Source organism: Carlito syrichta, unplaced genomic scaffold, assembly GCF_000164805.1.
Source record: "Carlito syrichta isolate Samal-C Ts95f unplaced genomic scaffold, Tarsius_syrichta-2.0.1 Scaffold305579, whole genome shotgun sequence".
NCBI classification, from domain to species: domain Eukaryota; kingdom Metazoa; phylum Chordata; class Mammalia; order Primates; family Tarsiidae; genus Carlito; species Carlito syrichta.
The window spans coordinates 49,102-59,719 of NW_007249675.1; positions in this window are offsets into that span (position 1 = coordinate 49,102).

The following is a 10,618-nucleotide window of genomic DNA, read 5'->3' on the forward strand; positions in this document are numbered from 1 at the left end:
CAGTCTGGGCGACAGAGTGAGACTCCAACTCAAAAAACAAACAAACAAACAAACAAAACATATAATGTTATTCTCTCGCTGTTCTGGATGCCAGAAGTCTGAAATCAAGGGCTGCACTCCCTCTAAAGGGTCTACAGAAATAAGATAAACAAGAGAAGGGTCTTACACCCTCCTCTTAGCTTCTGGTGTTGTCGGCAGTTCTCGGCATTCCTTGGCTAGTAGACACATCACTCAAATCTCTGTCTCTGTTGTCAAAAGACCTTCCCTCCGGATGTCTCTGTTAATATCATCTTCCTCCTGTGCTTATCTGTTTCTGTGTCTCTCCTCTTCTTATAAGGACCTCAGGCATATTGTATTAAGGGCTGACATTAGTGTAGTATGATCTCATTTTTGCTAGTTATATCCATAATGACCTAATGATCCCATTTCTAAATAAGGTCACATCCTGAAGTTCCAGGAAGTACATAAATTCTTGGGAGATAGTATTCAGCCATGCACTTGGTGGATGAGTGCTTCTTCTTCTTTTCTTTTCTTTTCTTTTTTTTTTTTGGAGTTGGAGTCTCACTCTGTCACCCAAACTGTAGTGCAGTGGCACGCTCTCGGCCACCGCAGCCTCAACCTGCTGGGCTCCGGCTCAGCCTTCCAAGTAGCTGGAACTACAGGCATGCGCTACCACGGCCGGCTAAATTTTTTTTTTGATTTATTGTAGAGATGAGGTCTTGCCAAGTTGCCCAGGTGGGCTCGAACCCGCGGGCTCAGGCAATCCACTCACCTCAGACTCCCAAAGCGCTGGGATTACAGGCTGAGCCACCGAGCCCGGCTTCTTTTTTTTCTTATATATTTTAATTTTTTAATTGACAAATACAAATTATATATATTTGTGGAGTACATGATATTTTGATATATATTGTAGAATAGCTAAATCAATCTAATTTACATATCTACTACCTCACATACTTTTTGTGTGGTTAGAACATTTCAAATCTACTCTCTTAGTAATTTTTAAGTATGCGATGCATTTTTATTAACTATAACCAACACGTTGTACCATAGATACTTGAACTTATTCTTCTTGTTTAACTGAAAGTCTGTGTCCTTAGACCAATAGCTCCCTAATCCACCACTCACTCTCAGGCTTTGGGAACCACTATTTTATTCTCTGCTTCTGTGATTTTGACTTTTTTATATTCCACATGTGAGATCATGTAGTATTGATCCTCCTGTGCTTGTTTTATTTTGCTTAGCATAATAATCTTTGGATTCATCTATTTTGTTACAAATGACAGAATTTTCTTCTTTTTAAAGTCTAAATTTTATTCCATTATGTACATATACCACATTTTCTTTACCCATTTGAGTGCTGATGTGCATTTGTTCATTCCATGTTTTGGCTATTGTAAATAATGCTGCAATGAACATGGGGGTGCAGATATCTCAGCATGCTGATTTTATTTTCTTCAGATATATGCCCAGAAGTGGAATTGTTGGACCTTATGGTAGTTCTAGTTTTAATTTTTCGAGGAACGTCTGTACCATTTTCCATAATGGATGTACTTATTTACATTCTCACCAATAGTGCGCAAGCGTTTCCTTTTTGCCATGTCCTCATTAATATTGTTATTTTTTTGTCATTTTGGTAATAGCCATCCTAACTGGTACAAGGTAATATCTCATCATAATTTTAATTTGCATTTCTTCTTTTTAATTTTTAAAAATTTTATTTAAAAGATGTCGGGTACAATTCAGGATTAGATATACAAGTGGTCATTGTACAGGTTAAGTTTGGGTCACCTTTTGGTCTCCACTTTGTCTGGTTTGAGATCAGGTACTCTTATTGAGGTTGTATCCCTCCCCACACCCTGGCAATATCCTTTTCTTATAGTATTATGGTAAATGTTCAGGGTCCGCTTATGTGTGAGAACATGTGGTACTCAGTTCTTTGTTTCTGTAAGAGATCATTGAGTATGATAGACTCTAAATCCATCTAAGTTGCTGCGAAGTCCATATATTTGTAATATTTCTTTGTGTATATGTACCACCTTTTTTTTAAGCGAGTGAGTGCTTCCAAGAACATTGTTATATGACTGTCCTGTAAGAAGTCTTTGCTGCATGTGCAAATTGAAAGGCAGGGCAGCAATGAAGAAGAAGTTTGGGACCTGCTTGGGCAACTTGGTGAGACCTCATCTCTACAATAAATCAAAAAAATCAGCCGGGCGTGGTAGCATGCGCCTGTAGTTCCAGCTACTTGGAAGGCTGAGGCGGAAGGATCGTTGGAGTCCAGCAAGTCGAGGCTGCGGTGGCCGGAAGCGGCCACTGCACTCCAGTCTGGGTGACAGAGTGAGACTCCAACTCAAAAAAAAAAAAAAAAAAGAACTACCTGATACTTTTAAGAAAATCCTGCGAGGCTGATAGCTGTGGAGGGTGGCTCTGTTCACAGTGCTTCTCCCAAGGGACAAAGACACATGGGGTTTCCAAACCCCCTGATTTTAGTGGAGAGACACTCACCCATTGAATCACTATTCAGAATGATTATTTATCCACTTCCCTTGTAAGAATTCATTTAGGAAAAGGAAATGTGACATTCATCTGCTGTGCACCAACTGTCATAAATATGTGTACCAGGGGTCAGTCAATATTTTTTGTAAAGAAACTACTAGTAAATGTTTTATGTTTTGCAGGCCATATAGTCTCTGCTCAGCCCTGCTATTGTAAATACACGAGTGTCTATATTCCCAGAAAAATTGTATTGACAGAAATAGGTAACAGGCAAGATTTGGCCTGTGTGCTGTAGGGTGCTAAGCTCTCAAGCAGTCTGATGACTAAACTCTGAAACTGTTCAGATCATTCCGCACAGAGCAGTTTCTAAGCCACAATCCTGCATGACTCTCCTTTACATAAAGCAAAAAAAAAAAAAAATCTACTCAATAAGTGCTACACTTAAAATGTGCAATGTTAATTAAGATACAAAAGCCAAGGATTATTTATGCCCTCTTATTTTGAAAAAAGGTTGTTCCGGTCTTTTTACCTCCCAAGTCCATGTAGGTGATTTGCTTAACTTCTCTACATGTAGAAACACACACAACTAGATGTTTCTTGGAACTGTGTAGACACGCTCCCTGACAGTTTCGTTTGGAAGAAAAAAATTGGCTTAGGAGCTGACTCAGCACCTGTAGCCAGGGAAGGGTCAAGACTTTGGTGCCACCAAGAGCATGAAGAAGCCTCAGTCTTCACGATAACACCTGAAAAAGGGAACCAACTCTCATCCTCTCCCCTTGCTAAATTTTGCAGCTTTTGTTGTTTGGACTTCTTTCTGCTCCAACGAGATTCTTCAATATTTCCAGCCCACCTCTCATTTCTGAATATCCAGAAGTTTTAGGCTTTATTTTTCCACAGATGATTTTGTCTACTATACTCAAGTATTAAGTTTGAAAGATGATTTTGAATTCAGGGATGAATCCATAAAACATAATATCTAAAGTTTAGAGTACATTGAATTTTCTTTTCACCTCAAAACAAAAATTAATTTTGAGAAAATTATATAAAATTATTAGGAGTTGCTAAAATAAATAAAACTCAAACTCAGAACATATTGCAGGTGACCTACTTGCGGCCACACTATTGTATAATTAACCCCAAAGAAACTAAAAATTGTTTTCTATTAATCCGTAGTCTTGTTTTGCAAGTAGGAAAGCCGAGTGTCTGAGAAGGCAGTAATCAGCTCAGAGTCCCATATCCGGATTTTGACAAGACTCCCTTTTCATTGTATTCCCATGCTATTGCTTTTATCACCTAAAGTTGTAGCATATGAAGGTCAGCAGATCACAGTGACATGGGAAGATTAAATGCATTCTAACTGAAGGCCATAGTGTCAAGGGCTGTACGTTGACTTTTTTCATCACTAAGATAACGCCTTTGCAGGCATCTGATAATGTCCAGAACTTTAAGAATTTCAACATTTACAAGAGGATTTTCTTTTCCTTTGGGACAGATATAAGATTATTCAAGTTAAATGTCCTTGCTCCTGCAGAAGTTCAAAGCTTAATCTACAGGCTCAGCTGTGCAGGAAAGATACATCTTTTTTTTTTTTTTTTGAGTTGGAGTCTCACTCGGTCACCCAGACTGGAGTGCAGTGGCCACTCCCGGCCACCGCAGCCTCGACCTGCTGGGCTCTGGCGATCCTTCCGCCTCAGCCTTCCAAGTAGCTGGAACTATAGGCGTGTGCTACCACACCCAGCTAAGTTTTTGATTTATTGTAGAGATGAGGTCTCACCAAGTTGCCCAGGTGGGTCTCGAACCCGCAGGCTCAGGCAATCCACTCACCTCAGCCTCCCAAAGGTGCGGGATTACAGGCTGAGCCACGGAGCCCAGCTAGATACATCTCTTTTTTATTTCAGTAATTTGTATTTATTTCTATAATAGTACAAATATAGGTCTTGCTGTTAGATATCTGAACGTTATTCTACATCGATTCAGGAATTCCACCCAATGACTTCCAAAGTCAAGACTGGGCGAAAACCTAAGATGTCACAGCCCTTCCCAGCATCCATGGTACCATGCCTCTCTGTTTCCCTCAGCTTCTCTCCCTTTCTCCAACTCTGTGTACCTTATCCGGTCCTGAAGACAAAAACCATCCTCTGATTCATCAACTTTTAAATGATATGTCACAAGTTCCTTTAGGACACAGCATTTTAAAATCTAGGAATCTTTTATTTGATATGACATCTCTTCTCTGAAGCCTAGTGCAGATAAGTTGACCCTACAAATGGGGGAACTGGTAAGGAGTAAGAAGTAATACCAAGGAAAAACTTCAGTTAGTGTTTCAAAACATGAACCCCCACAGACCCATTTTTAATGTCATTCTTTTATCCGGATCAGAAATACAAGTGACAAGCATACATGGAAAGGGCATTCCTATAATCTCTCTGGTGACACACACGAGAAAACGTTCCAGTGGCTATATTATGGCTTTGAAATGGACATCCATGTACTCAGAGGACTTAGGGCATGACTGGAGTCTTTTCTGACCTATTCACTCCTTTTAAGCTGGGACTCAGTTTTTGCGTTTCTAAAATGCAATGGCCGAAGAACATCGTTTCTAAGAAATTACTTTCTAAAAGACTTTTTAAAGAACAACTTTCAATTCACAGTGAAAGTGGCCAGGATGTACAGAAATTTCCATATTGTGCCTGTTCCCACAGACCCTCAGCTTTCCCTAAAATCCCCATTGTTAAAATTAATGAACCAGCATTGACACATCCTTATCACCCCAAATCCATAGTTTACATCAGGCTTAAGCCTTGCTGTTGTATACTGTATGGGTTTTGACAAATACATAATAACATGTATCCACTATTAATTATAATAAAGAATAGTTTCACAGCTCTTAAACTCCTTTGTGCTCAGTATACTCATTCCTACCTTTTCCCAATCCCAGGCAACCACTTAACTGTTAACTTGGCCTTTTCTAGAATGCTATATATTTGGAATCATACAGTAGGTAGTTTTTTATGATTGGTTTCTCTCAGTGGTATGGATTTTAAATTCCTTCAGGTCTTTTCATGACTCGATAGCTCATGTCTTTGGAGAGTTGAGCAATATTTTGTTTCTGGATGTATCCATTTATTTATCTGTTTACCTATTGAAGGACATCTCAGTTGCTTCCAAGTTTTGATAATTCTGGATAAAGCTACAATAAACATCTGTACGTGATTTTGCATGGACATAGATTTTCGATTCCTTAGGTGAGTACCAAAGAGCTTGACTGCTGGATAATATGGTAAGATAATGTGTGGTTTTGTTGAGAAACTGCCAAACTGTCTCCAAGGTGACTCTACATTTTGCATTCCCACCAACAATTAATGAGAGCTCTTGTTGCTCCCCTTCCTCACCAGCAGTTGATGTTGGTATTTTGTATTTATTACAGGAATTATTTTTCAGTACTTAAGAAAATGTTTCCATTGCTTGACTTTAATTAGAATCTCTAGGTTTTTATGCTTCAAGTGAAATCAGGAAATCAGAATGAATTAACTCAGTCAAGCTGGTTGGCTTATAAGAACTGGACAACACGATGCTAGAAGACAGAGCCTAAAATTGCAGTAATAGTTCTAGGCACATTTTATTGCTAATTCATTAAATGTCAGAGGCTATATGGCCCTGAATTATGGTTGGTTTAAAATATCTACTCTTCTCCCATACAGCTTTTGCCCAGGTGAATCTGAATTCACTGTTCTTCCAGTGGTGGGATAATTCCAATGAAGATTCCAGAGGGTAATGTTCTCATTTCTGCCACATAGACATTTGTAAGAAAAAGCAAAATGCTAGTGACTGGAAACCATTGATGAAGAAATGATTCAGACTTTCACCTTCACTTTTAAAGCTCTAAGGAAAAATTAAAAAGGAAGAAATGATTGAAGCTAAGTTATTTGTTTGAGAGGGCAAAATTTGACTTAATTTGCCTGTTTTTTTTTTAATGATACATTTCTGAAATTGTCTCACAGTTGAAGACATTATTTCTGAACAGGATCAAAATGATTACTTTATAATTTTTAGTCATAAATCTTCTGAAAAGAATAGCTACTACTGCTGTAAATGTCTTTTTTTTAAAATAGCTGAACTTGATTACACTGAAAGCTTTTAAAGGGTCATTTGTAATTTTTCTTCTTAATATATTTATGTATGAAGAGAGTAAAAAAAGGAGAACTGATATAACATTTCGAGAGCCATTAGATACAGCTAAGTCTCACCTCGCTCTTTTTATAACCAATCCAGACTCCAAAATCCAACTTTAGACCATTACATTGCAATATGGAGCTTTTAATCACAAGTCATTGTAAATCCCATCAGCCATAAGTAACCTTGAAGATGCTGGGAATTTATCATGAGTTTAGATAGAAATATCTTTATTCTTTCTTGTAATAAATGAAAATTCAGTCATTGATATCTGGGGCCTTCTCTGGATCCTGACTTAAACCAAACTATACTTTTCACAAAATTTGTTTTAAAAATTACTTTTGTTTTAGTTAACGATTATTGTGGCTCAATATTAATATAGTTGCATTTCTTCTGAGATAGTATTTGTTCATGATTAGATGCTTGTGGATACAAGATACCCCAACATGTGTTCATCAATGACCAGCAAGAGGTAATGCACTCTCTGTCCGGGAGGAGCTGGTTTTAAGGTTATCATTAAGTTCAGGCAGAGAGGCAGAACAGGACCCTTGGAAGAGTTGCCCTTTATAATTCATGAATCTCCTTGGGCTGAACATTGTAGTCAATGATTTCCTGATTATAAAGAATTCTGCTAAGTGTTTGGAAAAAATATAGAAAAATTACATTAGTTTTTTATTCTTTATTCAAGATGAATTGGGAGGTGATTGAGTGACTGGATTTGTGTAGATTAATGTGGTAATGATTAAGTACCCCTTACAAGTAAGAATAAGAAAGAATTGGGGCACAGATGATGTGCCAGTTAGGAGTTCTTTTTAGTTGCAGATAACATAGATCCCCCCCAAAACGGGGGATTTTTTTTCAACACATAGCAAGAGGTCTCACATATAATGAGTAGGTGGTAGAACTTGTGTAGTGGATACTTAATTCCATCAACATCCACATCCATCCTGCCTTTTTCTTCTCCACCATCTTTAGTCCCTGGCTTTTATTCTCAGGTTTACCTCAGCAATGCAAGATGGCATGTATACATAAGCCCTCACTTCTGCATTCCAGGCAGGAGAAGAGGGGCTGTGAAAGAGGCAAAAAGGGTTGCTGCCACCAGAGTCAGCTTTTCATCTTAGTTTTCCTTGTACGTGCCATGTAGCAACTTTGTCAGCTTCATTTCCATCTTATTGGCCAATGTGGAGTCACATGTCAATGTCTACGTGTAAGAAAAATCAATACATGCGGTGTTTGTTTGTGTTTGGTTAGGACATTTACTTTCTACTCCCAAGAAAATTACAACACATTTAGTAAGAAAGAAGTGTGAATAGATGGTACAATTATAAGATGAGAATTATAAGATGAGAAAAGTCCTGGGACACCAGTGAGTAGAGTCTTGTGAGAATCACTGACTTACGCACTACCTACAAATATTGCACACCTGAGGTCTAGCTATTCTAGTTAGTATTTATCTATAAACTGACAAATTGCTGTTATAGTATTTATCTATAAACTGACAAGCAAAATACTATTTAGCTCTACAAAGACATGAGCTATCGAACCATGAAAAGACCTGAAGGAGTTTTAAATCCATAGTGTCGAGGGAAGCCAGTCACAAGAGCAATTTTGTCAGTTTATAGATAAATATTAACTAGAGCAATTCTGTGACAAATTCATTGCTTAAAAAAGAAACTTTTATTGAACTCGAAGTGAAAAAAAATCACCATGTTTTACCATAAAAATAAATATACTAAAGATGAACTAAAATTCTAGCTATACAATCATATTGCCACAACTCTGAACTTGAACTATCCATATTTAGATCAGAAAGTGTGGGGGAAAAAAAGCCTTCATAAAAAGATGATTACTTTATGTCACCGGAAGGAAAGAAGAGGACTTTAAAAGGGCCTCATTCCTCATAATGTTATTTAATTTTAGCACCCGTAATCGCTTAGTATTCCAGCATCGCTGATCTTGTCTAACAGTCTCGTTATAGATGAGATAATGAATCTTGGAAAGGGAGTATGATTTTCCTGTGATTCACAGATGAGGACCTAGGATACATGCCACGAAAGCTAAGTTCACAGCACTCTGTGGTATCTCATCACCTGTTATCAACACCAACATATTCAAGCATTCTGCAGTTCCTGGGAGCACCTGTGTTTGACCCTCTTCGGGGTAACAGGAGATACTCGTGGATAAAGCAGGAATGGCACCTGCCCTTAGGGAATGCAAAGCCCGATGGCTGATTTGTTAAAAAGCAAAACAAAGAAAACACAATGAATGTCAATGCAAAGCAAATGCCCAAGATTTTTTTTCAAATGCAGTATAAAAGTCAACTCATTGCTCTAAATGGTCCTCATGGGTTTTGAGTCACAGCTCTCATTCTCTAGGAGACCCCTGCTGTGAATCTGACCCCGTCCCTCTATCATGAAAGCTCATTATTTCTCTTCTCTCAGTACATGTCACTGTTTAATTGAACTGGCAGGAAGCAACGATACACAGAACTTTAAAGAATGTACTATTGCCTCATTTCTGTGTACAGAAAATAAAATGACCCATCTTTAAGTTAAACTTGATTTCATTCTGTTACATAGCTTAACACGTTTCCATGAGTCTATTCAGGGATATGGGACAGCACGTTAAATATTAACTTGCAGTCAGACTATGAATATCTAGCTCAGATCCCCGGACTCCATTTGATGTGTAACTCTCATACTTAGTGGGAAGAAAGGACATCCACACGGCAAGTGGGAGCCTGTCTCCAGTAAGGAGGAAGATCAGAAGAATGATTACAATCACATTTTCCTATTTTTTTCCTTCTTAAACTCACAAGTCAAAGTGGAGATTTGCTTAAAACCTCCTGGAGCAGAGACATTAGTTGAGAGAAAGAAGACTGCCCTTCTCTTAGCCTGATGTTCCTGACTGTGAGAGAAGTTGTACTGTACTGTCAATTATTCAGATTCATTCCTCCACGCCTCTGGGCTCCGAGGTGGGTTCATGTCTTAAATAGCAAAGGACGGTCCCCATGGACTTGAACTAGAAGGACTGTAAAAAATATTCAGGACTAACAACTGCTGCCCTGTCAGGCGTAACTCACAGTGTGAGAACAGCATATCTGGAACAGTTCAGTGCTGCTCAATCCAAAATCAAGCCCCCAGATCTGAAGGTCTTCATCTGCTATCTGGAGGTTGCATTTGCCCTCAGAGGCCTTTTTTGTGTCTGCTCTGCCTTATACACATCGGTCTCAAAAACACTGGGAAGAAATCAGCTGTTTGCCAACATTTTAAAATAAAGAGATTTGACATCAAATTACAGATTTCTGATACGTGACGGTAAATCTGAAGAATCTAAGAGCACATTTCTTCAGAGTAACAGCCATGGGGTTTTTAGATAGGTACATTCCTTTCCTGAGGCTGACCCAACAAATTACTGCAAACTTCATGGCTTAAAACAAGAGAGGTCTATTTTCTCACAGCCCAGGAAGCCAGAAGTCTGAAATAGAAAGGCTGACAGGATCACTCTACCTCTGAAGCCTTGGGTAGAGGGCCCTTCCTTGCCTATTCTGGCTCTTGGTAGCTTCTGGTGCTCTTACCTTGTGGTCTCATTTCTCTTATCTCTGCCTGTCTTCACATGTCTTCTTCCTGGTGTCTCAAGTCTCCTCCTTTTTTATTTTATTTTATTTTATTTTTTTGAGTTGGAGTCTCACTCTGTCGCCCAGGCTGGAGTGCAGTGGCCGCTCCCGGCCACCGCAGCCTCGACCTGCTGGGCTCCGGCGATCCTTCCTCCTCAGCCTTCTGAGTAGCTGGAATTACAGGCATGTGCGACCACGCCTGGCTGATTTTTTGATTTATTGTAGAGATGAGGTCTCGCTGCCCAGGTGAGCCTCGAACCCACGGGCTCAGGCAATCCACTCACCTCAGCCTCCCAAAGGCTCGGGATTACAGGCTGAGCCACCGAGCCCAGC